We start from the raw sequence: 26,672 nt of genomic DNA on the forward strand, positions 1-26,672 counted from the left end.
CTCAACCGTTGAGACGTCACTTAATACTGGATATGCTTTCCATTAATGGAGTTATTATTATTTAAACATTTTATTTTGGCCAAAGAGCTCACCCTGTCCTATGGAGGTATCCAAGAATTGTCTTGCTCACAGCAGAGCTACATGTGTTTGTTCAAGAACAGAGGACGTTTGGCAGCTTGTAACAAAGTACCACAATAGGTTGGGCCAGAGATTGAGCGTGGCTAAAAGAATTGGCTGTTTTGTCCAAGACTGGAACTGGGTAGTCGTCAAACCATCCACACTTTCCCAGTTCACAACTTCGTCTTGTGTCAGCAGTGTGAATGTAAGTTTTACCAAGCACAAAAGGGTAGTGATGGGAGAAACAAAGCTTTGAACCGATTGTTTCGCAACATTATTCACTGTTTCCAAGCGTTCGGAACGCAACACACTGGTCAGAACAGTGAAAATGCAACAAAAAAAAAAGACTCAGGCCAAACATTCAAAAACACCTTTTACAAACCTATTGCAAACGCTTTCTTGAAAGTAAAATCTTTCAAATGCAATTAGCTAAACATAATCAAGTGAGTCTTGAACGGCAGGTTGACTTTAACAGCGCCTTCCACTGTAAAGCCTGAGCTTATGCAAGGTGTTTGGTCGTGATAAAGAAGAAGACTAATCAAACCCCGGTCTTCCGCGTGACAGGCGGAGATACTGTCCACTATACTAACGAGGACTGGTCATCCCAATTGCTTCTCTGGGCGGTACGGTACTGTTGTCTATGCTCAACCGTTGAGACGTCACTTAATACTGGATATGCTTTCCATTAATGGAGTTATTATTATTTAAGCCTTTTATTTTGGCCAAGGAGCTCACCCTGTCCTATGGAGGTATCCATCCGCAATCTAAGGAGATGAAGGGTTTGTTCATTTAGCATCCAGGAAGTTCATAAAAATCTCATGCGAATACTACCACTGGTCTTCGACATACTATCGGATTCAGTGACATCCTCTTGGACAGGGTTTGCGGACATTTGGTGATGGTGCAGATTCTTTTTACATTTGCTCCTTCCTCTAATGGATATGGCTGTATTATTGTTTTTTTTTTTTAAAGAAAATAAGCTGGATGGGAGGAGCCTGCACCAGACATTACCCTTGCTGAGCATGGTTGCATGTGCTTGGGACCACATTGTCCCAACGTCTCATGGGTACAGCTCGAGTTTCTCTTCATTCACGCATAAATCTTTCGCCTTTTACTAAAGATTTCCGTGGAGGGGAACATTTGCGAGTTTCTGATATTTTTGGATGCTCTGCTCACAGCAGAGCTACATGTGTTTGTTCAAGAACAGAGGACGTTTGGCAGCTTGTAACAAAGTACCACAATAGGCTGGGCCAAAGATCGTGCGTTGTTAAAAGTATCCACCCGCAATCCAAGGAGATGACGGGTTTGTTCATTTAGCATCCAGGAAGTTCATAAAAATCTCATGCGAATACTACCACTGGTCTTCGACATACTATCGGATTCAGTGACATCCTCTTGGACAGGGTTTGCGGACATTTGGTGATGGGGCAGATTCTTTTTACATTTGCTCCTTCCTCTAATGGATATGGCTGTATTATTGTTTTTAAAAAAAAAGAAAATAAGCTGGATGGGAGGAGCCTGCACCAGACATTACCCTTGCATTGTAGCATGTGCTTGGGACCACATTGTCCATACGTCTCATGGGTACAGCTCGAGTTTCTCTTCATTCACGCATAAATCTTTCGCCTTTTACTAAAGATTTCCGTGGAGGGGAACATTTGCGAGTTTCTGATATTTTTGGATGCTCTGCTCACAGCAGAGCTACATGTGTTTGTTCAAGAACAGAGGACGTTTGGCAGCTTGTAACAAAGTACCACAATAGGCTGGGTCACAGATCGAGCGTGGCTAAAAGAATTGGCTGTTTTGTCCAAGCAAGCGGTGTGAATGTAAGTTTTACCAAGCACAAAAGGGTAGTGATGGGAGAAACAAAGCTTTGAACTGATTGCTTCGCAAAATTATTCACTGTTTCCAAGCGTTCGGAACGGAACACGCTGGTCAGAACAGTGAAAATCCCACACAAAAAAAAGACTCAGGCCAAACATTCAAAAAACACCTTCCACAAACCTATTGCAAACGCTTTCTTGAAAGTAAAATCTTTCAAATGCAATTAGCTAAAAATAATCAAGCGAGTCTTGAACGGCAGGTTGACTTTAACGGCACCTTCCACGGTAAAGCCCGAGCTTATGCAAGGTGTTTGGTCGTGATAAAGAAGAAGACTGCCCGTCGAGGAATCGAACCCCGGTCTTCCGCGTGACAGGCGGAGATACTGTCCACTATACTAACGAGGACTGGTCATCACCGTTGCTTCTCTGGGCGGTGTGTTACTGTTGTCTATGCTCAACCGTTGAGACGTCACTTAATACTGGATATGCTTTCCAATAATGGAGTTATTATTATTTAAACATTTTATTTTGGCCAAAGAGCTCACCCTGTCCTATGGAGGTATCCAAGAATTGTCTTGCTCACAGCAGAGCTACATGTGTTTGTTCAAGAACAGAGGACGTTTGGCAGCTTGTAACAAAGTACCACAATAGGTTGGGCCAGAGATTGAGCGTGGCTAAAAGAATTGGCTGTTTTGTCCAAGACTGGAACTGGGTAGTCGTCAAACCATCCACACTTTCCCAGTTCACAACTTCGAGTCTTGTGTCAGCAGTGTGAATGTAAGTTTTACCAAGCACAAAAGGGTAGTGATGGGAGAAACAAAGCTTTGAACCGATTGTTTCGCAACATTATTCACTGTTTCCAAGCGTTCGGAACGCAACACACTGGTCAGAACAGTGAAAATGCAACAAAAAAAAAAGACTCAGGCCAAACATTCAAAAAACACCTTTTACAAACCTATTGCAAACGCTTTCTTGAAAGTAAAATCTTTCAAATGCAATTAGCTAAACATAATCAAGTGAGTCTTGAACGGCAGGTTGACTTTAACAGCGCCTTCCACTGTAAAGCCTGAGCTTATGCAAGGTGTTTGGTCGTGATAAAGAAGAAGACTAATCGAACCCCGGTCTTCCGCGTGACAGGCGGAGATACTGTCCACTATACTAACGAGGACTGGTCATCCCAATTGCTTCTCTGGGCGGTACGGTACTGTTGTCTATGCTCAACCGTTGAGACGTCACTTAATACTGGATATGCTTTCCATTAATGGAGTTATTATTATTTAAGCCTTTTATTTTGGCCAAGGAGCTCACCCTGTCCTATGGAGGTATCCATCCGCAATCTAAGGAGATGAAGGGTTTGTTCATTTAGCATCCAGGAAGTTCACAAAAATCTCATGCGAATACTACCACTGGTCTTCGACATACTATCGGATTCAGTGACATCCTCTTGGACAGGGTTTGCGGACATTTGGTGATGGGGCAGATTCTTTTTACATTTGCTCCTTCCTCTAATGGATATGGCTGTATTATTGTTTTTAAAAAAAAAGAAAATAAGCTGGATGGGAGGAGCCTGCACCAGACATTACCCTTGCTGAGCATGGTTGCATGTGCTTGGGACCACATTGTCCCAACGTCTCATGGGTACAGCTCGAGTTTCTCTTCATTCACGCATAAATCTTTCGCCTTTTACTAAAGATTTCCGTGGAGGGGAACATTTGCGAGTTTCTGATATTTTTGGATGCTCTGCTCACAGCAGAGCTACATGTGTTTGTTCAAGAACAGAGGACGTTTGGCAGCTTGTAACAAAGTACCACAATAGGCTGGGCCACAGATCGAGCGTGGCTAAAAGAATTGGCTGTTTTGTCCAAGACAGCGGTGTGAATGTAAGTTTTACCAAGCACAAAAGGGTAGTGATGGGAGAAACAAAGCTTTGAACTGATTGCTTCGCAAAATTGTTCACTGTTTCCAAGCGTTCGGAACGGAACACGCTGGTCAGAACAGTGAAAATCCCACAAAAAAAAAGACTCAGGCCAAACATTCAAAAAACACCTTTTACAAACCTATTGCAAACGCTTTCTTGAAAGTAAAATCTTTCAAATGCAATTAGCTAAAAATAATCAAGCGAGTCTTGAACGGCAGGTTGACTTTAACAGCACCTTCCACGGTAAAGCCCGAGCTTATGCAAGGTGTTTGGTCGTGATAAAGAAGAAGACTCCCCGTCGGGGAATCGAACCCCGGTCTTCCGCGTGACAGGCGGAGATACTGTCCACTATACTAACGAGGACTGGTCATCACAGTTGCTTCTCTGGGCGGTGTGTTACTGTTGTCTATGCTCAACCGTTGAGACGTCACTTAATACTGGATATGCTTTCCATTAATGGAGTTATTATTATTTAAACATTTTATTTTGGCCAAAGAGCTCACCCTGTCCTATGGAGGTATCCAAGAATTGTCTTGCTCACAGCAGAGCTACATGTGTTTGTTCAAGAACAGAGGACGTTTGGCAGCTTGTAACAAAGTACCACAATAGGTTGGGCCAGAGATTGAGAGTGGCTAAAAGAATTGGCTGTTTTGTCCAAGACTGGAACTGGGTAGTCGTCAAACCATCCACACTTTCCCAGTTCACAACTTCGAGTCTTGTGTCAGCAGTGTGAATGTAAGTTTTACCAAGCACAAAAGGGTAGTGATGGGAGAAACAAAGCTTTGAACCGATTGTTTCGCAACATTATTCACTGTTTCCAAGCGTTCGGAACGCAACACACTGGTCAGAACAGTGAAAATGTAACAAAAAAAAAAGACTCAGGCCAAACATTCAAAAAACACCTTTTACAAACCTATTGCAAACGCTTTCTTGAAAGTAAAATCTTTAAAAATCCAATTAGCTAAACATAATCAAGTGAGTCTTGAACGGCAGGTTGACTTTAACAGCGCCTTCCACGGTAAAGCCTGAGCTTATGCAAGGTGTTTGGCCGTGATAAAGAAGAAGACTAATCGAACCCCGGTCTTCCGCGTGACAGGCGGAGATACTGTCCACTATACTAACGAGGACTGGTCATCCCAATTGCTTCTCTGGGCGGTACGGTACTGTTGTCTATGCTCAACCGTTGAGACGTCAATTAATACTGGATATGCTTTCCATTAATGGAGTTATTATTATTTAAGCCTTTTATTTTGGCCAAGGAGCTCACTCTGTCCTATGGAGGTATCCACCCGCAATCCAAAGAGATGAAGGGTTTGTTCATTTAGCATCCAGGAAGTTCATAAAAATCTCATGCGAATACTACCACTGGTCTTCGACATACTATCGGATTCAGTGACATCCTCTTGGACAGGGTTTGCGGACATTTGGTGATGGGGCAGATTCTTTTTACATTTGCTCCTTCCTCTAATGGATATGGCTGTATTATTGTTTTTTTTTTTAAAAGAAAATAAGCTGGATGGGAGGAGCCTGCACCAGACATTACCCTTGCTGAGCATGGTTGCATGTGCTTCGAACCACATTGTCCCAACGTCTCATGGGTACAGCTCGAGTTTCTCTTCATTCACGCATAAATCTTTCGCCTTTTACTAAAGATTTCCGTGGAGGGGAACATTTGCGAGTTTCTTATATTTTTGGATGCTCTGCTCGCAGCAGAGCTACATGTGTTTGTTCAAGAACAGAGGACGTTTGGCAGCTTGTAACAAAGTACCACAATAGGGTGGGCCAAAGATCGAGCGTGGCTAAAAGAATTGGCTGTTTTGTCCAAGACAGCGGTGTGAATGTAAGTTTTACCAAGCACCAAAGGGTAGTGATGGGAGAAACAAAGCTTTGAACTGATTGCTTCGCAAAATTATTCACTGTTTCCAAGCGTTCGGAACGGAACACGCTGGTCAGAACAGTGAAAATCCCACAAAAGAAAAAAGACTCAGGCCAAACATTCAAAAAACACCTTTTACAAACCTATTGCAAACGCTTTCTTGAAAGTAAAATCTTTCAAATGCAATTAGCTAAAAATAATCAAGCGAGTCTTGAACGGCAGGTTGACTTTAACAGCACCTTCCACGGTAAAGCCCGAGCTTATGCAAGGTGTTTGGTCGTGATAAAGAAGAAGACTCCCCGTCGGGGAATCGAACCCCGGTCTTCCGCGTGACAGGCGGAGATACTGTCCACAATACTAACGAGGACTGGTCATCACAGTTGCTTCTCTGGGCGGTGTGTTACTGTTGTCTATGCTCAACCGTTGAGACGTCACTTAATACTGGATATGCTTTCCATTAATGGAGTTATTATTATTTAAACATTTTATTTTGGCCAAAGAGCTCACCCTGTCCTATGGAGGTATCCAAGAATTGTCTTGCTCACAGCAGAGCTACATGTGTTTGTTCAAGAACAGAGGACGTTTGGCAGCTTGTAACAAAGTACCACAATAGGTTGGGCCAGAGATTGAGCGTGGCTAAAAGAATTGGCTGTTTTGTCCAAGACTGGAACTGGGTAGTCGTCAAACCATCCACACTTTCCCAGTTCACAACTTCGAGTCTTGTGTCAGCAGTGTGAATGTAAGTTTTACCAAGCACAAAAGGGTAGTGATGGGAGAAACAAAGCTTTGAACCGATTGTTTCGCAACATTATTCACTGTTTCCAAGCGTTCGGAACGCAACACACTGGTCAGAACAGTGAAAATGCAACAAAAAAAAAAAGACTCAGGCCAAACATTCAAAAAACACCTTTTACAAACCTATTGCAAACGCTTTCTTGAAAGTAAAATCTTTCAAATGCAATTAGCTAAACATAATCAAGTGAGTCTTGAACGGCAGGTTGACTTTAACAGCGCCTTCCACGGTAAAGCCTGAGCTTATGCAAGGTATTTGGTCGTGATAAAGAAGAAGACTAATCGAACCCCGGTCTTCCACGTGACAGGCGGAGATACTGTCCATTATACTAACGAGGACTGGTCATCCCAATTGCTTCTCTGGGCGGTACGGTACTGTTGTCTATGCTCAACCGTTGAGACGTCACTTAATACTGGATATGCTTTCCATTAATGGAGTTATTATTATTTAAGCCTTTTATTTTGGCCAAGGAGCTCACCCTGTCCTATGGAGGTATCCACCCGCAATCCAAGGAGATGAAGGGTTTGTTCATTTAGCATCCAGGAAGTTCATAAAAATCTCATGCGAATACTACCACTGGTCTTCGACATACTATCGGATTCAGTGACATCCTCTTGGACAGGGTTTGCGGACATTTGGTGATGGGGCAGATTCTTTTAACATTTGCTCCTTCCTCTAATGGATATGGCTGTATTATTGTTTTTTTTTTAAAGAAAATAAGCTGGATGGGAGGAGCCTGCACCAGACATTACCCTTGCTGAGCATGGTTGCATGTGCTTGGGACCACATTGTCCCAACGTCTCATGGGTACAGCTCGAGTTTCTCTTCATTCACGCATAAATCTTTCGCCTTTTACTAAAGATTTCCGTGGAGGGGAACATTTGCGAGTTTCTGATATTTTTGGATGCTCTGCTCGCAGCAGAGCTACATGTGTTTGTTCAAGAACAGAGGACGTTTGGCAGCTTGTAACAAAGTACCACAATAGGCTGGGCCACAGATCGTGCGTGGCTAAAAGTATCCACCCGCAATCCAAGGAGATGAAGGGTTTGTTCATTTAGCATCCAGGAAGTTCATAAAAATCTCATGCGAATACTACCACTGGTCTTCGACATACTATCGGATTCAGTGACATCCTCTTGGACAGGGTTTGCGGACATTTGGTGATGGGGCAGATTCTTTTTACATTTGCTCCTTCCTCTAATGGATATGGCTGTATTATTGTTTTAAAAAAAAAAGAAAATAAGCTGGATGGGAGGAGCCTGCACCAGACATTACCCTTGCATTGTAGCATGTGCTTGGGACCACATTGTCCATACGTCTCATGGGTACAGCTCGAGTTTCTCTTCATTCACGCATAAATCTTTCGCCTTTTACTAAAGATTTCCGTGGAGGGGAACATTTGCGAGTTTCTGATATTTTTGGATGCTCTGCTCACAGCAGAGCTACATGTGTTTGTTCAAGAACAGAGGACGTTTGGCAGCTTGTAACAAAGTACCACAATAGGCTGGGTCACAGATCGAGCGTGGCTAAAAGAATTGGCTGTTTTGTCCAAGCAAGCGGTGTGAATGTAAGTTTTACCAAGCACAAAAGGGTAGTGATGGGAGAAACAAAGCTTTGAACTGATTGCTTCGCAAAATTATTCACTGTTTCCAAGCGTTCGGAACGGAACACGCTGGTCAGAACAGTGAAAATCCCACACAAAAAAAAGACTCTTCCACAAACCTATTGCAAACGCTTTCTTGAAAGTAAAATCTTTCAAATGCAATTAGCTAAAAATAATCAAGCGAGTCTTGAACGGCAGGTTGACTTTAACAGCACCTTCCACGGTAAAGCCCGAGCTTATGCAAGGTGTTTGGTCGTGATAAAGAAGAAGACTCCCCGTCGGGGAATCGAACCCCGGTCTTCCGCGTGACAGGCGGAGATACTGTCCACTATACTAACGAGGACTGGTCATCACCGTTGCTTCTCTGGGCGGTGTGTTACTGTTGTCTATGCTCAACCGTTGAGACGTCACTTAATACTGGATATGCTTTCCATTAATGGAGTTATTATTATTTAAACATTTTATTTTGGCCAAAGAGCTCACCCTGTCCTATGGAGGTATCCAAGAATTGTCTTGCTCACAGCAGAGCTACATGTGTTTGTTCAAGAACAGAGGACGTTTGGCAGCTTGTAACAAAGTACCACAATAGGTTGGGCCAGAGATTGAGCGTGGCTAAAAGAATTGGCTGTTTTGTCCAAGACTGGAACTGGGTAGTCGTCAAACCATCCACACTTTCCCAGTTCACAACTTCGAGTCTTGTGTCAGCAGTGTGAATGTAAGTTTTACCAAGCACAAAAGGGTAGTGATGGGAGAAACAAAGCTTTGAACCGATTGTTTCGCAACATTATTCACTGTTTCCAAGCGTTCGGAACGCAACACACTGGTCAGAACAGTGAAAATGCAACAAAAAAAAAAAGACTCAGGCCAAACATTCAAAAAACACCTTTTACAAACCTATTGCAAACGCTTTCTTGAAAGTAAAATCTTTCAAATGCAATTAGCTAAAAATAATCAAGCGAGTCTTGAATGGCAGGTTGACTTTAACAGCACCTTCCACGGTAAAGCCCGAGCTTATGCAAGGTGTTTGGTCGTGATAAAGAAGAAGACTCCCCGTCAGGGAATCGAACCCCGGTCTTCCGCGTGACAGGCGGAGATACTGTCCACTATACTAACGAGGACTGGTCATCACAGTTGCTTCTCTGGGCGGTGTGTTACTGTTGTCTATGCTCAACCGTTGAGACGTCACTTAATACTGGATATGCTTTCCATTAATGGAGTTATGGAGTTATTATTATTTAAACCTTTTATTTTGGCCAAAGAGCTCACCCTGTCCTATGGAGGTATCCAAGAATTGTCTTGCTCACAGCAGAGCTACATGTGTTTGTTCAAGAACAGAGGACGTTTGGCAGCTTGTAACAAAGTACCACAATAGGTTGGGCCAGAGATTGAGCGTGGCTAAAAGAATTGGCTATTTTGTCCAAGACTGGAACTGGGTAGTCGTCAAACCATCCACACTTTCCCAGTTCACAACTTCGAGTCTTGTGTCAGCAGTGTGAATGTAAGTTTTACCAAGCACAAAAGGGTAGTGATGGGAGAAACAAAGCTTTGAACTGATTGTTTCGCAACATTATTCACTGTTTCCAAGCGTTCGGAACGCAACACACTGGTCAGAACAGTGAAAATGCAACAAAAAAAAAAGACTCAGGCCAAACATTCAAAAAACACTTTTACAAACCTATTGCAAACGCTTTCTTGAAAGTAAAATCTTTCAAATGCAATTAGCTAAACATAATCAAGTGAGTCTTGAACGGCAGGTTGACTTTAACAGCGCCTTCCACGGTAAAGCCTGAGCTTATGCAAGGTGTTTGGTCGTGATAAAGAAGAAGACTAATCGAACCCCGGTCTTCCGCGTGACAGGCGGAGATACTGTCCACTATACTAACGAGGACTGGTCATCCCAATTGCTTCTCTGGGCGGTACGGTACTGTTGTCTATGCTCAACCGTTGAGACGTCACTTAATACTGGATATGCTTTCCATTAATGGAGTTATTATTATTTAAGCCTTTTATTTTGGCCAAGGAGCTCACCCTGCCCTATGGAGGTATCCATCCGCAATCTAAGGAGATGAAGGGTTTGTTCATTTAGCATCCAGGAAGTTCATAAAAATCTCATGCGAATACTACCACTGGTCTTCGACATACTATCGGATTCAGTGACATCCTCTTGGACAGGGTTTGCGGACATTTAGTGATGGGGCAGATTCTTTTTACATTTGCTCCTTCCTCTAATGGATATGGCTGTATTATTGTTTTTTAAAAAAAAGAAAATAAGCTGGATGGGAGGAGCCTGCACCAGACATTACCCTTGCTGAGCATGGTTGCATGTGCTTGGAACCACATTGTCCCAATGTCTCGTGGGTACAGCTCGAGTTTCTCTTCATTCACGCATAAATCTTTCGCCTTTTACTAAAGATTTCCGTGGAGGGGAACATTTGCAAGGTTCTGATATTTTTGGATGCTCTGCTCACAGCAGAGCTACATGTGTTTGTTCAAGAACAGAGGAAGTTTGGCTGCTTGTAACAAAGTACCACAATAGGCTGGGCCACAGATCGAGCGTGGCTAAAAGAATTGGCTGTTTTGTCCAAGACTGGAACTGGGTAGTCGTCAAACCATCCACACTTTCCCAGTTCACAACTTCGAGTCTTGTGTCAGCAGTGTGAATGTAAGTTTTACCAAGCACAAAAGGGTAGTGATGGGAGAAACAAAGCTTTGAACCGATTGTTTCGCAACATTATTCACTGTTTCCAAGCGTTCGGAACGCAACACACTGGTCAGAACAGTGAAAATGCAACAAAAAAAAAAAAGACTCAGGCCAAACATTCAAAAAACACCTTTTACAAACCTATTGCAAACGCTTTCTTGAAAGTAAAATCTTTCAAATGCAATTAGCTAAACATAATCAAGTGAGTCTTGAACGGCAGGTTGACTTTAACAGCGCCTTCCACGGTAAAGCCTGAGCTTATGCAAGGTGTTTGGTCGTGATAAAGAAGAAGACTAATCGAACCCCGGTCTTCCGCGTGACAGGCGGAGATACTGTCCATTATACTGACGAGGACTGGTCATCCCAATTGCTTCTCTGGGCGGTACGGTACTGTTGTCTATGCTCAACCGTTGAGACGTCACTTAATACTGGATATGCTTTCCATTAATGGAGTTATTATTATTTAAGCCTTTTATTTTGGCCAAGGAGCTCACCCTGTCCTATGGAGGTATCCACCCGCAATCCAAGGAGATGAAGGGTTTGTTCATTTAGCATCCAGGAAGTTCATAAAAATCTCATGCGAATACTACCACTGGTCTTCGACATACTATCGGATTCAGTGACATCCTCTTGGACAGGGTTTGCGGACATTTGGTGATGGGGCAGATTCTTTTTACATTTGCTCCTTCCTCTAATGGATATGGCTGTATTATTGTTTTTTTTTTAAAGAAAATAAGCTGGATGGGAGGAGCCTGCACCAGACATTACCCTTGCTGAGCATGGTTGCATGTGCTTGTGACCACATTGTCCCAACGTCTCATGGGTACAGCTCGAGTTTCTCTTCATTCACGCATAAATCTTTCGCCTTTTACTAAAGATTTCCGTGGAGGGGAACATTTGCGCGTTTCTGATATTTTTGGATGCTCTGCTCACAGCAGAGCTACATGTGTTTGTTCAAGAACAGAGGACGTTTGGCAGCTTGTAACAAAGTACCACAATAGGCTGGGCCACAGATCGTGCGTGGCTAAAAGTATCCACCCGCAATCCAAGGAGATGAAGGGTTTGTTCATTTAGCATCCAGGAAGTTCATAAAAATCTCATGCGAATAATACCACTGGTCTTCGACATACTATCGGATTCAGTGACATCCTCTTGGACAGGGTTTGCGGACATTTGGTGATGGGGCAGATTCTTTTTACATTTGCTCCTTCCTCTAATGGATATGGCTGTATTATTGTTTTTTTTTTTTAAAGAAAATAAGCTGGATGGGAGGAGCCTGCACCAGACATTACCCTTGCTGAGCATGGTTGCATGTGCTTGAAACCACATTGTCCCAACGTCTCATGGGTACAGCTCGAGTTTCTCTTCATTCACGCATAAATCTTTCGCCTTTTACTAAAGATTTCCGTGGAGGGGAACATTTGCGAGTTTCTTATATTTTTGGATGCTCTGCTCGCAGCAGAGCTACATGTGTTTGTTCAAGAACAGAGGACGTTTGGCAGCTTGTAACAAAGTACCACAATAGGCTGGGCCAAAGATCGAGCGTGGCTAAAAGAATTGGCTGTTTTGTCCAAGACAGCGGTGTGAATGTAAGTTTTACCAAGCACCAAAGGGTAGTGATGGGAGAAACAAGGCTTTGAACTGATTGCTTCGCAAAATTATTCACTGTTTCCAAGCGTTCGGAACGGAACACGCTGGTCAGAACAGTGAAAATCCCACAAAAGAAAAAAGACTCAGGCCAAACATTCAAAAAACACCTTTTACAAACCTATTGCAAACACTTTCTTGAAAGTAAAATCTTTCAAATGCAATTAGCTAAAAATAATCAAGCGAGTCTTGAACGGCAGGTTGACTTTAACAGCACCTTCCACGGTAAAGCCCGAGCTTATGCAAGGTGTTTGGTCGTGATAAAGAAGAAGACTCCCCGTCGGAGAATCGAACCCCGGTCTTCCGCGTGACAGGCGGAGATACTGTCCACTTTACTAACGAGGACTGGTCATCACAGTTGCTTCTCTGGGCGGTCTGTTACTGTTGTCTATGCTCAACCGTTGAGACGTCACTTAATACTGGATATGCTTTCCATTAATGGAGTTATTATTATTTAAACCTTTTATTTTGGCCAAAGAGCTCACCCTGTCCTATGGAGGTATCCAAGAATTGTCTTGCTCACAGCAGAGCTACATGTGTTTGTTCAAGAACAGAGGACGTTTGGCAGCTTGTAACAAAGTACCACAATAGGTTGGGCCAGAGATTGAGCGTGGCTAAAAGAATTGGCTGTTTTGTCCAAGACTGGAACTGGGTAGTCGTCAAACCATCCACACTTTCCCAGTTCACAACTTCGAGTCTTGTGTCAGCAGTGTGAATGTAAGTTTTACCAAGCACAAAAGGGTAGTGATGGGAGAAACAAAGCTTTGAACCGATTGTTTCGCAACATTATTCACTGTTTCCAAGCGTTCGGAACGCAACACACTGGTCAGAACAGTGAAAATGCAACAAAAAAAAAAAAAATCAGGCCAAACATTCAAAAAACACCTTTTACAAACCTATTGCAAACACTTTCTTGAAAGTAAAATCTTTCAAATGCAATTAGCTAAACATAATCAAGTGAGTCTTGAACGGCAGGTTGACTTTAACAGCGCCTTCCACGGTAAAGCCTGAGCTTATGCAAGGTGTTTGGTCGTGATAAAGAAGAAGACTAATCGAACCCCGGTCTTCCGCGTGACAGGCGGAGATACTGTCCATTATACTAACGAGGACTGGTCATCCCAATTGCTTCTCTGGGCGGTACGGTACTGTTGTCTATGCTCAACCGTTGAGACGTCACTTAATACTGGATATGCTTTCCATTAATGGAGTTATTATTATTTAAGCCTTTTATTTTGGCCAAGGAGCTCACCCTGTCCTATGGAGGTATCCACCCGCAATCCAAGGAGATGAAGGGTTTGTTCATTTAGCATCCAGGAAGTTCATAAAAATCTCATGCGAATACTACCACTGGTCTTCGACATACTATCGGATTCAGTGACATCCTCTTGGACAGGGTTTGCGGACATTTGGTGATGGGGCAGATTCTTTTTACATTTGCTCCTTCCTCTAATGGATATGGCTGTATTATTGTTTTTTTTTTAAAGAAAATAAGCTGGATGGGAGGAGCCTGCACCAGACATTACCCTTGCTGAGCATGGTTGCATGTGCTTGGGACCACATTGTCCCAACGTCTCATGGGTACAGCTCGAGTTTCTCTTCATTCACGCATAAATCTTTCGCCTTTTACTAAAGATTTCCGTGGAGGGGAACATTTGCGCGTTTCTGATATTTTTGGATGCTCTGCTCACAGCAGAGCTACATGTGTTTGTTCAAGAACAGAGGACGTTTGGCAGCTTGTAACAAAGTACCACAATAGGCTGGGCCACAGATCGTGCGTGGCTAAAAGTATCCACCCGCAATCCAAGGAGATGAAGGGTTTGTTCATTTAGCATCCAGGAAGTTCATAAAAATCTCATGCGAATACTACCACTCGTCTTCGACATACTATCGGATTCAGTGACATCCTCTTGGACAGGGTTTGCGGACATTTGGTGATGGGGCAGATTCTTTTTACATTTGCTCCTTCCTCTAATGGATATGGCTGTATTATTGTTTTTTTTTTTTAAAGAAAATAAGCTGGATGGGAGGAGCCTGCACCAGACATTACCCTTGCTGAGCATGGTTGCATGTGCTTGAAACCACATTGTCCCAACGTCTCATGGGTACAGCTCGAGTTTCTCTTCATTCACGCATAAATCTTTCGCCTTTTACTAAAGATTTCCGTGGAGGGGAACATTTGCGAGTTTCTTATATTTTTGGATGCTCTGCTCGCAGCAGAGCTACATGTGTTTGTTCAAGAACAGAGGACGTTTGGCAGCTTGTAACAAAGTACCACAATAGGCTGGGCCAAAGATCGAGCGTGGCTAAAAGAATTGGCTGTTTTGTCCAAGACAGCGGTGTGAATGTAAGTTTTACCAAGCACCAAAGGGTAGTGATGGGAGAAACAAGGCTTTGAACTGATTGCTTCGCAAAATTATTCACTGTTTCCAAGCGTTCGGAACGGAACACGCTGGTCAGAACAGTGAAAATCCCACAAAAGAAAAAAGACTCAGGCCAAACATTCAAAAAACACCTTTTACAAACCTATTGCAAACGCTTTCTTGAAAGTAAAATCTTTCAAATGCAATTAGCTAAAAATAATCAAGCGAGTCTTGAACGGCAGGTTGACTTTAACAGCACCTTCCACGGTAAAGCCCGAGCTTATGCAAGGTGTTTGGTCGTGATAAAGAAGAAGACTCCCCGTCGGGGAATCGAACCCCGTTCTTCCGCGTGACAGGCGGAGATACTGTCCACTTTACTAACGAGGACTGGTCATCACAGTTGCTTCTCTGGGCGGTGTGTTACTGTTGTCTATGCTCAACCGTTGAGACGTCACTTAATACTGGATATGCTTTCCATTAATGGAGTTATTATTATTTAAACCTTTTATTTTGGCCAAAGAGCTCACCCTGTCCTATGGAGGTATCCAAGAATTGTCTTGCTCACAGCAGAGCTACATGTGTTTGTTCAAGAACAGAGGACGTTTGGCAGCTTGTAACAAAGTACCACAATAGGTTGGGCCAGAGATTGAGCGTGGCTAAAAGAATTGGCTGTTTTGTCCAAGACTGGAACTGGGTAGTCGTCAAACCATCCACACTTTCCCAGTTCACAACTTCGAGTCTTGTGTCAGCAGTGTGAATGTAAGTTTTACCAAGCACAAAAGGGTAGTGATGGGAGAAACAAAGCTTTGAACCGATTGTTTCGCAACATTATTCACTGTTTCCAAGCGTTCGGAACGCAACACACTGGTCAGAACAGTGAAAATGCAACAAAAAAAAAAAAATCAGGCCAAACATTCAAAAAACACCTTTTACAAACCTATTGCAAACGCTTTCTTGAAAGTAAAATCTTTCAAATGCAATTAGCTAAACATAATCAAGTGAGTCTTGAACGGCAGGTTGACTTTAACAGCGCCTTCCACGGTAAAGCCTGAGCTTATGCAAGGTGTTTGGTCGTGATAAAGAAGAAGACTAATCGAACCCCGGTCTTCCGCGTGACAGGCGGAGATACTGTCCATTATACTAACGAGGACTGGTCATCCCAATTGCTTCTCTGGGCGGTACGGTACTGTTGTCTATGCTCAACCGTTGAGACGTCACTTAATACTGGATATGCTTTCCATTAATGGAGTTATTATTATTTAAGCCTTTTATTTTGGCCAAGGAGCTCACCCTGTCCTATGGAGGTATCCACCCGCAATCCAAGGAGATGAAGGGTTTGTTCATTTAGCATCCAGGAAGTTCATAAAAATCTCATGCGAATACTACCACTGGTCTTCGACATACTATCGGATTCAGTGACATCCTCTTGGACAGGGTTTGCGGACATTTGGTGATGGGGCAGATTCTTTTTACATTTGCTCCTTCATCTAATGGATATGGCTGTATTATTGTTTTTTTTTTAAAGAAAATAAGCTGGATGGGAGGAGCCTGCACCAGACATTACCCTTGCTGAGCATGGTTGCATGTGCTTGGGACCACATTGTCCCAACGTCTCATGGGTACAGCTCGAGTTTCTCTTCATTCACGCATAAATCTTTCGCCTTTTACTAAAGATTTCCGTGGAGGGGAACATTTGCGAGTTTCTGATATTTTTGGATGCTCTGCTCACAGCAGAGCTACATGTGTTTGTTCAAGAACAGAGGACGTTTGGCAGCTTGTAACAAAGTACCACAATAGGCTGGGCCACAGATCGTGCGTGGCTAAAAGTATCCACCCGCAATCCAAGGAGATGAAGGCTTTGTTCATTTAGCATCCAGGAAGTTCATAAAAATCTCATGCGAATACTACCACTGGTCTTCGACATACTATCGGATTCAGTGACATCCTCTTGGACAGGGTTTGCGGACATTTGGTGATGGGGCAGATTCTTTTTACATTTGCTCCTTCCTCTAATGGATATGGGTGTATTATTGTTTTTTTTTTTTAAAAGAAAATAAGCTGGATGGGAGGAGCCTGCACCAGACATTACCCTTGCTGACCATGGTTGCATGTGCTTGGGACCACATTGTCCCAACGTCTCATGGGTACAGCTCGAGTTTCTCTTCATTCACGCATAAATCTTTCGCCTTTTACTAAAGATTTCCGTGGAGGGGAACATTTGCGAGTTTCTGATATTTTTGGATGCTCTGCTCACAGCAGAGCTACATGTGTTTGTTCAAGAACAGAGGACGTTTGGCAGCTTGTAACAAAGTACCACAATAGGCTGGGCCACAGATCGTGCGTGGCTAAAAGTATCCACCCGCAATCCAAGGAGATGAAGGGTTTGTTCATTTAGCATCCAGGAAGTTCATAAAAATCTCATGCGAATACTACCACTGGTCTTCGACATACTATCGGATTCAGTGACATCCTCTTGGACAGGGTTTGCGGACATTTGGTGATGGGGCAGATTCTTTTTACATTTGCTCCTTCCTCTAATGGATATGGCTGTATTATTGTTTTTTAAAAAAAAGAAAATAAGCTGGATGGGAGGAGCCTGCACCAGACATTACCCTTGCATTGTTGCATGTGCATGGGACCACATTGTCCATACGTCTCATGGGTACAGCTCGAGTTTCTCTTCATTCACGCATAAATCTTTCGCCTTTTACTAAAGATTTCCGTGGAGGGGAACATTAAAGGGGATGCTCTGCTCACAGCAGAGCTACATGTGTTTGTTCAAGAACAGAGGACGTTTGGCAGCTTGTAACAAAGTACCACAATAGGCTGGGCCAAAGATCGAGCGTGGCTAAAAGAATTGGCTGTTTTGTCCAAGACAGCGGTGTGAATGTAAGTTTTACCAAGCACAAAAGGGTAGTGATGGGAGAAACAAAGCTTTGAACTGATTGCTTCGCAAAATTATTCACTGTTTCCAAGCGTTCGGAACGGAACACGCTGGTCAGAACAGTGAAAATCCCACAAAAAAAAAAAGACTCAGGCCAAACATTCAAAAAACACCTTTTACAAACCTATTGCAAACGCTTTCTTGAAAGTAAAATCTTTCAAATGCAATTAGCTAAAAATAATCAAGCGAGTCTTGAACGGCAGGTTGACTTTAACAGCACCTTCCACGGTAAAGCCCGAGCTTATGCAAGGTGTTTGGTCGTGATAAAGAAGAAGACTCCCCGTCGGGGAATCGAACCCCGGTCTTCCGCGTGACAGGCGGAGATACTGTCCACTATACTAACGAGGACTGGTCATCACAGTTGCTTCTCTGGGCGGTGTGTTACTGTTGTCTATGCTCAACCGTTGAGACGTCACTTAATACTGGATATGCTTTCCATTAATGGAGTTATTATTATTTAAACATTTTATTTTGGCCAAAGAGCTCACCCTGTCCTATGGAGGTATCCAAGAATTGTCTTGCTCACAGCAGAGCTACATGTGTTTGTTCAAGAACAGAGGACGTTTGGCAGCTTGTAACAAAGTACCACAATAGGTTGGGCCAGAGATTGAGAGTGGCTAAAAGAATTGGCTGTTTTGTCCAAGACTGGAACTGGGTAGTCGTCAAACCATCCACACTTTCCCAGTTCACAACTTCGAGTCTTGTGTCAGCAGTGTGAATGTAAGTTTTACCAAGCACAAAAGGGTAGTGATGGGAGAAACAAAGCTTTGAACCGATTGTTTCGCAACATTATTCACTGTTTCCAAGCGTTCGGAACGCAACACACTGGTCAGAACAGTGAAAATGCAACAAAAAAAAAAGACTCAGGCCAAACATTCAAAAAACACCTTTTACAAACCTATTGCAAACGCTTTCTTGAAAGTAAAATCTTTCAAATGCAATTAGCTAAACATAATCAAGTGAGTCTTGAACGGCAGGTTGACTTTAACAGCGCCTTCCACGGTAAAGCCTGAGCTTATGCAAGGTGTTTGGTCGTGATAAAGAAGAAGACTAATCGAACCCCGGTCTTCCGCGTGACAGGCGGAGATACTGTCCACTATACTAACGAGGACTGGTCATCCCAATTGCTTCTCTGGGCGGTACGGTACTGTTGTCTATGCTCAACCGTTAAGACGTCATTTAATACTGGATATGCTTTCCATTAATGGAGTTATTATTATTTAAGCCTTTTATTTTGGCCAAGGAGCTCACCCTGTCCTATGGAGGTATCCACCCGCAATCCAAGGAGATGAAGGGTTTGTTCATTTAGCATGCAGGAAGTTCATAAAAATCTCATGCGAATACTACCACTGGTCTTCGACATACTATCGGATTCAGTGACATCCTCTTGGACAGGGTTTGCGGACATTTGGTGATGGGGCAGATTCTTTTTACATTTGCTCCTTCCTCTAATCGATATGGCTGTATTATTGTTTTTTTTTTTAAAGAAAATAAGCTGGATGGGAGGAGCCTGCACCAGACATTACCCTTGCTGAGCATGGTTGCATGTGCTTGGGACCACATTGTCCCAACGTCTCATGGGTACAGCTCGAGTTTCTCTTCATTCACGCATAAATCTTTCGCCTTTTACTAAAGATTTCCGTGGAGGGGAACATTTGAGAGTTTCTGATATTTTTGGATGCTCTGCTCACAGCAGAGCTACATGTGTTTGTTCAAGAACAGAGGACGTTTGGCAGCTTGTAACAAAGTACCACAATAGGCTGGGCCAAAGATTGAGCGTGGCTAAAATAATTGGCTGTTATATCCAAGACAGCGGTGTTAATGTAAGTTTTAACAAGCACAAAAGGGTAGTGATGGGAGAAACAAAGCTTTGAACTGATTGCTTCGCAAAATTATTCACTGTTTCCAAGCGTTCGGAACGGAACACGCTGGTCAGAACAGTGAAAATGCCACAAAAAAAAAAGACTCAGGCCAAACATTCAAAAAACACCTTTTACAAACCTATTGCAAACGCTTTCTTGAAAGTAAAATCTTTCAAATGCAATTAGCTAAACATAATCAAATGAGTCTTGAACGGCAGGTTGACTTTAACAGCGCCTTCCACGGTAAAGCCTGAGCTTATGCAAGGTGTTTGGTCATGATAAAGGAGAAGACTCCCCGTCGGGGAATTGAACCCCGCTCTACCGGGTGACAGGCGGAGATACTGTCCACTATACTAACGAGGACTGATCATCACAGTGCCTTCTCTGGGTGGTACGTTACTGTTGTCTATGCTCAACCGTTGAGACGTAACTTAATACTGGATATGCTTTCCATTAATGGAGTTATAATTATTTAAGCCTTTTATTTTGGCCAAGGAGCTCACCCTGTCCTATGGAGATATCCACCCGCAATCCAAGGAGATGAAGGGTTTGTTCATTTAGCATCCAGGAAGTTCATAAAAATCTCATGCGAATACTACCACTGGTCTTCGACATACTATCGGATTCAGTGACATCCTCTTGGACAGGGTTTGCAGACATTTGGTGATGGGGCAGATTCTTTTTACATTTGCTCCTTCCTCTAATGGATATGGCTGTATTATTGTTTTTTTTTTAAAGAAAATAAGCTGGATGGGAGGAGCCTGCACCAGACATTACCCTTGCTGAGCATGGTTGCATGTGCTTCGAACCACATTGTCCCAACGTCTCATGGGTACAGCTCGAGTTTTTCTTCATTCACGCATAAATCTTTCGCCTTTTACTAAAGATTTCCGTGGACGGGAACATTTGCGAGTTTCTTATAGTTTTGGATGCTCTGCTCGCAGCAGAGCTACATGTGTTTGTTCAAGAACAGAGGACGTTTGGCAGCTTGTAACAAAGTACCACAATAGGCTGGGCCAAAGATCGAGCGTGGCTAAAAGAATTGGCTGTTTTGTCCAAGACAGCGGTGTGAATGTAAGTTTTACCAAGCACCAAAGGGTAGTGATGGGTGAAACAAAGCTTTGAACTGATTGCTTCGCAAAATTATTCACTGTTTCCAAGCGTTCGGAACGGAACACGCTGGTCAGAACAGTGAAAATCCCAAAAAAGAAAAAAGACTCAGGCCAAACATTCAAAAAACACCTTTTACAAACCTATTGCAAACGCTTTCTTGAAAGTAAAATCTTTCAAATGCAATTAGCTAAAAATAATCAAGCGAGTCTTGAACGGCAGGTTGACTTTAACAGCACCTTCCACGGTAAAGCCCGAGCTTATGCAAGGTGTTTGGTCGTGATAAAGAAGAAGACTCCCCGTCGGGGAATCGAACCCCGGTCTTCCGCGTGACAGGCGGAGATACTGTCCACTATACTAACGAGGACTGGTCATCACAGTTGCTTCTCTGGGTGGTGTGTTACTGTTGTCTATGCCCAACCGTAGAGACGTCACTTAATACTGGATATGCTTTCCATTAATGGAGTTATTATTATTTAAACATTTTATTTTGGCCAAAGAGCTCACCCTGTCCTATGGAGGTATCCAAGAATTGTCTTGCTCACAGCAGAGCTACATGTGTTTGTTCAAGAACAGAGGACGTTTGGCAGCTTGTAACAAAGTACCACAATAGGTTGGGCCAGAGATTGAGCGTGGCTAAAAGAATTGGCTGTTTTGTCCAAGACTGGAACTGGGTAGTCGTCAAACCATCCACACTTTCCCAGTTCACAACTTCGAGTCTTATGTCAGCAGTGTGAATGTAAGTTTTACCAAGCACAAAAGGGTAGTGATGGGAGAAACAAAGCTTTGAACCGATTGTTTCGCAACATTATTCACTGTTTACAAGCGTTCGGAACGCAACACACTGGTCAGAACAGTGAAAATGCAACAAAAAAAAAAGACTCAGGCCAAACATTCAAAAAACACCTTTTACAAACCTATTGCAAACGCTTTCTTGAAAGTAAAATCTTTCAAATGCAATTAGCTAAACATAATCAAGTGAGTCTTGAACGGCAGGTTGACTTTAACAGCGCCTTCCACGGTAAAGCCTGAGCTTATGCAAGGTGTTTGGTCGTGATAAAGAAGAAGACTAATCTAAACCCGGTCTTCCGCGTGACAGGCGGAGATACTGTCCATTATACTAACGAGGACTGGTCATCCCAATTGCTTCTCTGGGCGGTACGGTACTGTTGTCTATGCTCAACCGTTGAGACGTCACTTAATACTGGATATGCTTTCCATTAATGGAGTTATTATTATTTAAGCCTTTTATTTTGGCCAAGGAGCTCACCCTGTCCTATGGAGGTATCCACCCGCAATCCAAAGAGATGAAGGGTTTGTTCATTTAGCATCCAGGAAGTTCATAAAAATCTCATGCGAATACTACCACTGGTCTTCGACATACTATCGGATTCAGTGACATCCTCTTGGACAGGGTTTGCGGACATTTGGTGATGGGGCAGATTCTTTTTACATTTGCTCCTTCCTCTAATGGATATGGCTGTATTATTGTTTTTTTTTTAAAGAAAATAAGCTGGATGGGAGGAGCCTGCACCAGACATTACCCTTGCTGAGCATGGTTGCATGTGCTTGGGACCACATTGTCCCAACGTCTCATGGGTACAGCTCGAGTTTCTCTTCATTCACGCATAAATCTTTCGCCTTTTACTAAAGATTTCCGTGGAGGGGAACATTTGCGAGTTTCTGATATTTTTGGATGCTCTGCTCACAGCAGAGCTACATGTGTTTGTTCTAGAACAGAGGACGTTTGGCAGCTTGTAACAAAGTACCACAATAGGCTGGGCCACAGATCGTGCGTGGCTAAAAGTATCCACCCGCAATCCAAGGATTCAGTGACATCCTCTTGGACAGGGTTTGCGGACATTTGGTGATGGGGCTGATTCTTTTTACATTTGCTCCTTCCTCTAATGGATATGGCTGTATTATTGTTTTTTTTTAAAAAAGAAAATAAGCTGGATGGGAGGAGCCTGCACCAGACATTACCCTTGCATTGTTGCATGTGCTTGGGACCACATTGTCCATACGTCTCATGGGTACAGCTCGAGTTTCTCTTCATTCACGCATAAATCTTTCGCCTTTTACTAAAGATTTCCGTGGAGGGGAACATTTGCGAGTTTCTGATATATTTGGATGCTCTGCTCACAGCAGAGCTACATGTGTTTGTTCAAGAACAGAGGACGTTTGGCAGCTTGTAACAAAGTACCACAATAGGCTGGGTCACAGATCGAGCGTGGCTAAAAGAATTGGCTGTTTTGTCCAAGCAAGCGGTGTGAATGTAAGTTTTACCAAGCACAAAAGGGTAGTGATGGGAGAAACAAAGCTTTGAACTGATTGCTTCGCAAAATTATTCACTGTTTCCAAGCGTTCGGAACGGAACACGCTGGTCAGAACAGTGAAAATCCCACACAAAAAAAAGACTCAAACATTCAAAAAACACCTTCCACAAACCTATTGCAAACGCTTTCTTGAAAGTAAAATCTTTCAAATGCAATTAGCTAAAAATAATCAAGCGAGTCTTGAACGGCAGGTTGACTTTAACAGCATCTTCCACGGTAAAGCCCGAGCTTATGCAAGGTGTTTGGTCGTGATAAAGAAGAAGACTCCCCGTCGGGGAATCGAACCCCGGTCTTCCACGTGACAGGCGGAGATACTGTCCACTATACTAACGAGGACTGGTCATCACAGTTGCTTCTCTGGGCGGTGTGTTACTGTTGTCTATGCTCAACCGTTGAGACGTCACTTAATACTGGATATGCTTTCCATTAATGGAGTTATTATTATTTAAACCTTTTATTTTGGCCAAAGAGCTCACCCTGTCCTATGGAGGTATCCAAGAATTGTCTTGCTCACAGCAGAGCTACATGTGTTTGTTCAAGAACAGAGGACGTTTGGCAGCTTGTAACAAAGTACCACAATAGGTTGGGCCAGAGATTGAGCGTGGCTAAAAGAATTGGCTGTTTTGTCCAAGACTGGAACTGGGTAGTCGTCAAACCATCCACACTTTCCCAGTTCACAACTTCGAGTCTTGTGTCAGCAGTGTGAATGTAAGTTTTACCAAGCACAAAAGGGTAGTGATGGGAGAAACAAAGCTTTGAACCGATTGTTTCGCAACATTATTCACTGTTTCCAAGCGTTCGGAACGCAACACACTGGTCAGAACAGTGAAAATGCAACAAAAAAAAAAAGACTCAGGCCAAACATTCAAAAAACACCTTTTACAAACCTATTGCAAACGCTTTCTTGAAGACTAATCGAACCCCGGTCTTCCGCGTGACCGGCGGAGATACTGTCCACTATACTAACGAGGACTGGTCATCCCAATTGCTTCTCTGGGCGGTACGGTACTGTTGTCTATGCTCAACCGTTAAGACGTCATTTAATACTGGATATGCTTTCCATTAATGGAGTTATTATTATTTAAGCCTTTTATTTTGGCCAAGGAGCTCACCCTGTCCTATGGAGGTATCCACCCGCAATCCAAGGAGATGAAGGGTTTGTTCATTTAGCATGCAGGAAGTTCATAAAAATCTCATGCGAATACTACCACTGGTCTTCGACATACTATCGGATTCAGTGACATCCTCTTGGACAGGGTTTGCGGACATTTGGTGATGGGGCAGATTCTTTTTACATTTGCTCCTTCCTCTAATGGATATGGCTGTATTATTGTTTTTTTTTTTTAAGAAAATAAGCTGGATGGGAGGAGCCTGCACCAGACATTACCCTTGCATTGTTTTATGTGCTTGGGACCACATTGTCCATACGTCTCATGGGTACAGCTCGAGTTTCTCTTCATTCACGCATAAATCTTTCGCCTTTTACTAAAGATTTCCGTGGAGGGGAACATTTGCGAGTTTCTGATATTTTTGGATGCTCTGCTCACAGCAGAGCTACATGTGTTTGTTCAAGAACAGAGGACGTTTGGCAGCTTGCAACAAAGTACCACAATAGGCTGGGTCACAGATCGAGCGTGGCTAAAAGAATTGGCTGTTTTGTCCAAGCAAGCGGTGTGAATGTAAGTTTTACCAAGCACAAAAGGGTAGTGATGGGAGAAACAAAGCTTTGAACTGATTGCTTCTCAAAATTATTCACTGTTTCCAAGCGTTCGGAACGGAACACGCTGGTCAGAACAGTGAAAATCCCACACAAAAAAAAGACTCAGGCCAAACATTCAAAAAACACCTTCCACAAACCTATTGCAAACGCTTTCTTGAAAGTAAAATCTTTCAAATGCAATTAGCTAAAAATAATCAAGCGAGTCTTGAACGGCAGGTTGACTTTAACAGCACCTTCCACGGTAAAGCCCGAGCTTATGCAAGGTGTTTGGTCGTGATAAAGAAGAAGACTCCCCGTCGGGGAATCGAAGCCCGGTCTTCCGCGTGACAGGCGGAGATACTGTCCACTATACTAACGAGGACTGGTCATCACAGTTGCTTCTCTGGGCGGTGTGTTACTGTTGTCTATGCTCAACCGTTGAGACGTCACTTAATACTGGATATGCTTTCCATTAATGGAGTTATTATTATTTAAACCTTTTATTTTGGCCAAAGAGCTCACCCTGTCCTATGGAGGTATCCAAGAATTGTCTTGCTCACAGCAGAGCTACATGTGTTTGTTCAAGAACAGAGGACGTTTGGCAGCTTGTAACAAAGTACCACAATAGGTTGGGCCAGAGATTGAGCGTGGCTAAAAGAATTGGCTGTTTTGTCCAAGACTGGAACTGGGTAGTCGTCAAACCATCCACACTTTCCCAGTTCACAACTTCTAGTCTTGTGTCAGCAGTGTGAATGTAAGTTTTACCAAGCACAAAAGGGTAGTGATGGGAGAAACAAAGCTTTGAACCGATTGTTTCGCAACATTATTCACTGTTTCCAAGCGTTCAGAACGCAACACACTGGTCAGAACAGTGAAAATGCACCAAAAAAAAAAGACTCAGGCCAAACATTCAAAAAACACCTTTTACAAACCTATTGCAAACGCTTTCTTGAAAGTAAAATCTTTCAAATGCAATTAGCTAAACATAATCAAGTGAGTCTTGAACGGCAGGTTGACTTTAACAGCGCCTTCCACTGTAAAGCCTGAGCTTATGCAAGGTGTTTGGTCGTGATAAAGAAGAAGACTAATCGAACCCCGGTCTTCCGCGTGACAGGCGGAGATACTGTCCACTATACTAACGAGGACTGGTCATCCCAATTGCTCCTCTGGGCGGTACGGTACTGTTGTCTATGCTCAACCGTTGAGACGTCACTTAATACTGGATATGCTTTCCATTAATGGAGTTATTATTATTTAAGCCTTTTATTTTGGCCAAGGAGCTCACCCTGTCCTATGGAGGTATCCATCCGCAATCTAAGGAGATGAAGGGTTTGTTCATTTAGCATCCAGGAAGTTCATAAAAATCTCATGCGAATACTACCACTGGTCTTCGACATACTATCGGATTCAGTGACATCCTCTTGGACAGGGTTTGCGGACATTTGGTGATGGGGCAGATTCTTTTTACATTTGCTCCTTCCTCTAATGGATATGGCTGTATTATTGTTTTTTTTAAAAAAGAAAATAAGCTGGATGGGAGGAGCCTGCACCAGACATTACCCTTGCTGAGCATGGTTGCATGTGCTTGGGACCACATTGTCCCAACGTCTCATGGGTACAGCTCGAGTTTCTCTTCATTCACGCATAAATCTTTCGCCTTTTACTAAAGATTTCCGTGGAGGGGAACATTTGCGAGTTTCTGATATTTTTGGATGCTCTGCTAACAGCAGAGCTACATGTGTTTGTTCAAGAACAGAGGACGTTTGGCAGCTTGTAACAAAGTACCACAATAGGCTGGGCCACAGATCGAGCGTGGCTAAAAGAATTGGCTGTTTTGTCCAAGACAGCGGTGTGAATGTAAGTTTTACCAAGCACAAAAGGGT

General features: G+C 43.1%; 25 non-coding genes and 1 pseudogene across 25 annotated transcripts; 20 read left to right on the forward strand and 6 right to left on the reverse strand.

Moving 5' to 3' along the window:
- Positions 1–1,187: 1,187 nt before the first annotated feature.
- Positions 1,188–1,302, forward strand: LOC143730129 (U5 spliceosomal RNA). The gene has a single exon (XR_013200355.1). It is a non-coding gene; the product is annotated as a U5 spliceosomal RNA (small nuclear RNA).
- A 403-nt stretch (positions 1,303–1,705) lies between these two features.
- LOC143730130 (U5 spliceosomal RNA) lies at positions 1,706–1,820 on the forward strand. Its single transcript, XR_013200356.1, has one exon. It is a non-coding gene; the product is annotated as a U5 spliceosomal RNA (small nuclear RNA).
- A 1,762-nt stretch (positions 1,821–3,582) lies between these two features.
- Positions 3,583–3,697, forward strand: LOC143730133 (U5 spliceosomal RNA). Its single transcript, XR_013200358.1, has one exon. It is a non-coding gene; the product is annotated as a U5 spliceosomal RNA (small nuclear RNA).
- Positions 3,698–4,149: 452 nt separating this feature from the next.
- trnad-guc (transfer RNA aspartic acid (anticodon GUC)) lies at positions 4,150–4,221 on the reverse strand. The gene has a single exon. It is a non-coding gene; the product is annotated as a tRNA-Asp (tRNA).
- Positions 4,222–5,460: 1,239 nt separating this feature from the next.
- LOC143730248 (U5 spliceosomal RNA) lies at positions 5,461–5,575 on the forward strand. The gene has a single exon (XR_013200463.1). It is a non-coding gene; the product is annotated as a U5 spliceosomal RNA (small nuclear RNA).
- A 1,763-nt stretch (positions 5,576–7,338) lies between these two features.
- Positions 7,339–7,453, forward strand: LOC143730271 (U5 spliceosomal RNA). The gene has a single exon (XR_013200483.1). It is a non-coding gene; the product is annotated as a U5 spliceosomal RNA (small nuclear RNA).
- Positions 7,454–7,856: 403 nt separating this feature from the next.
- On the forward strand, positions 7,857–7,971 carry LOC143730134 (U5 spliceosomal RNA). The gene has a single exon (XR_013200359.1). It is a non-coding gene; the product is annotated as a U5 spliceosomal RNA (small nuclear RNA).
- Positions 7,972–8,401: 430 nt separating this feature from the next.
- On the reverse strand, positions 8,402–8,473 carry trnad-guc (transfer RNA aspartic acid (anticodon GUC)). The gene has a single exon. It is a non-coding gene; the product is annotated as a tRNA-Asp (tRNA).
- A 703-nt stretch (positions 8,474–9,176) lies between these two features.
- trnad-guc (transfer RNA aspartic acid (anticodon GUC)) lies at positions 9,177–9,248 on the reverse strand. Its single transcript has one exon. It is a non-coding gene; the product is annotated as a tRNA-Asp (tRNA).
- A 1,244-nt stretch (positions 9,249–10,492) lies between these two features.
- LOC143730372 (U5 spliceosomal RNA) lies at positions 10,493–10,607 on the forward strand. The gene has a single exon (XR_013200575.1). It is a non-coding gene; the product is annotated as a U5 spliceosomal RNA (small nuclear RNA).
- Positions 10,608–11,657: 1,050 nt separating this feature from the next.
- On the forward strand, positions 11,658–11,773 carry LOC143730327 (U5 spliceosomal RNA). The gene has a single exon (XR_013200534.1). It is a non-coding gene; the product is annotated as a U5 spliceosomal RNA (small nuclear RNA).
- A 409-nt stretch (positions 11,774–12,182) lies between these two features.
- On the forward strand, positions 12,183–12,297 carry LOC143730249 (U5 spliceosomal RNA). Its single transcript, XR_013200464.1, has one exon. It is a non-coding gene; the product is annotated as a U5 spliceosomal RNA (small nuclear RNA).
- A 1,762-nt stretch (positions 12,298–14,059) lies between these two features.
- LOC143730328 (U5 spliceosomal RNA) lies at positions 14,060–14,175 on the forward strand. Its single transcript, XR_013200535.1, has one exon. It is a non-coding gene; the product is annotated as a U5 spliceosomal RNA (small nuclear RNA).
- Positions 14,176–14,584: 409 nt separating this feature from the next.
- On the forward strand, positions 14,585–14,699 carry LOC143730250 (U5 spliceosomal RNA). Its single transcript, XR_013200465.1, has one exon. It is a non-coding gene; the product is annotated as a U5 spliceosomal RNA (small nuclear RNA).
- Positions 14,700–16,461: 1,762 nt separating this feature from the next.
- Positions 16,462–16,576, forward strand: LOC143730135 (U5 spliceosomal RNA). The gene has a single exon (XR_013200360.1). It is a non-coding gene; the product is annotated as a U5 spliceosomal RNA (small nuclear RNA).
- A 410-nt stretch (positions 16,577–16,986) lies between these two features.
- On the forward strand, positions 16,987–17,101 carry LOC143730136 (U5 spliceosomal RNA). Its single transcript, XR_013200361.1, has one exon. It is a non-coding gene; the product is annotated as a U5 spliceosomal RNA (small nuclear RNA).
- Positions 17,102–17,506: 405 nt separating this feature from the next.
- LOC143729852 (U5 spliceosomal RNA) lies at positions 17,507–17,581 on the forward strand (annotated as a pseudogene).
- A 477-nt stretch (positions 17,582–18,058) lies between these two features.
- Positions 18,059–18,130, reverse strand: trnad-guc (transfer RNA aspartic acid (anticodon GUC)). Its single transcript has one exon. It is a non-coding gene; the product is annotated as a tRNA-Asp (tRNA).
- Positions 18,131–19,366: 1,236 nt separating this feature from the next.
- On the forward strand, positions 19,367–19,482 carry LOC143730058 (U5 spliceosomal RNA). The gene has a single exon (XR_013200290.1). It is a non-coding gene; the product is annotated as a U5 spliceosomal RNA (small nuclear RNA).
- A 998-nt stretch (positions 19,483–20,480) lies between these two features.
- Positions 20,481–20,595, forward strand: LOC143729837 (U5 spliceosomal RNA). Its single transcript, XR_013200097.1, has one exon. It is a non-coding gene; the product is annotated as a U5 spliceosomal RNA (small nuclear RNA).
- Positions 20,596–21,049: 454 nt separating this feature from the next.
- Positions 21,050–21,121, reverse strand: trnad-guc (transfer RNA aspartic acid (anticodon GUC)). The gene has a single exon. It is a non-coding gene; the product is annotated as a tRNA-Asp (tRNA).
- A 1,236-nt stretch (positions 21,122–22,357) lies between these two features.
- Positions 22,358–22,472, forward strand: LOC143730137 (U5 spliceosomal RNA). Its single transcript, XR_013200362.1, has one exon. It is a non-coding gene; the product is annotated as a U5 spliceosomal RNA (small nuclear RNA).
- Positions 22,473–22,791: 319 nt separating this feature from the next.
- On the forward strand, positions 22,792–22,906 carry LOC143730310 (U5 spliceosomal RNA). The gene has a single exon (XR_013200518.1). It is a non-coding gene; the product is annotated as a U5 spliceosomal RNA (small nuclear RNA).
- A 448-nt stretch (positions 22,907–23,354) lies between these two features.
- trnad-guc (transfer RNA aspartic acid (anticodon GUC)) lies at positions 23,355–23,426 on the reverse strand. The gene has a single exon. It is a non-coding gene; the product is annotated as a tRNA-Asp (tRNA).
- A 1,105-nt stretch (positions 23,427–24,531) lies between these two features.
- LOC143730138 (U5 spliceosomal RNA) lies at positions 24,532–24,646 on the forward strand. The gene has a single exon (XR_013200363.1). It is a non-coding gene; the product is annotated as a U5 spliceosomal RNA (small nuclear RNA).
- A 1,762-nt stretch (positions 24,647–26,408) lies between these two features.
- Positions 26,409–26,523, forward strand: LOC143730070 (U5 spliceosomal RNA). Its single transcript, XR_013200301.1, has one exon. It is a non-coding gene; the product is annotated as a U5 spliceosomal RNA (small nuclear RNA).
- Positions 26,524–26,672: the final 149 nt, after the last annotated feature.

Source organism: Siphateles boraxobius, unplaced genomic scaffold, assembly GCF_051911475.1.
Source record: "Siphateles boraxobius isolate OS27281-9 unplaced genomic scaffold, OSU_SipBor_1 8, whole genome shotgun sequence".
Lineage (NCBI taxonomy): Eukaryota > Metazoa > Chordata > Actinopteri > Cypriniformes > Leuciscidae > Siphateles > Siphateles boraxobius.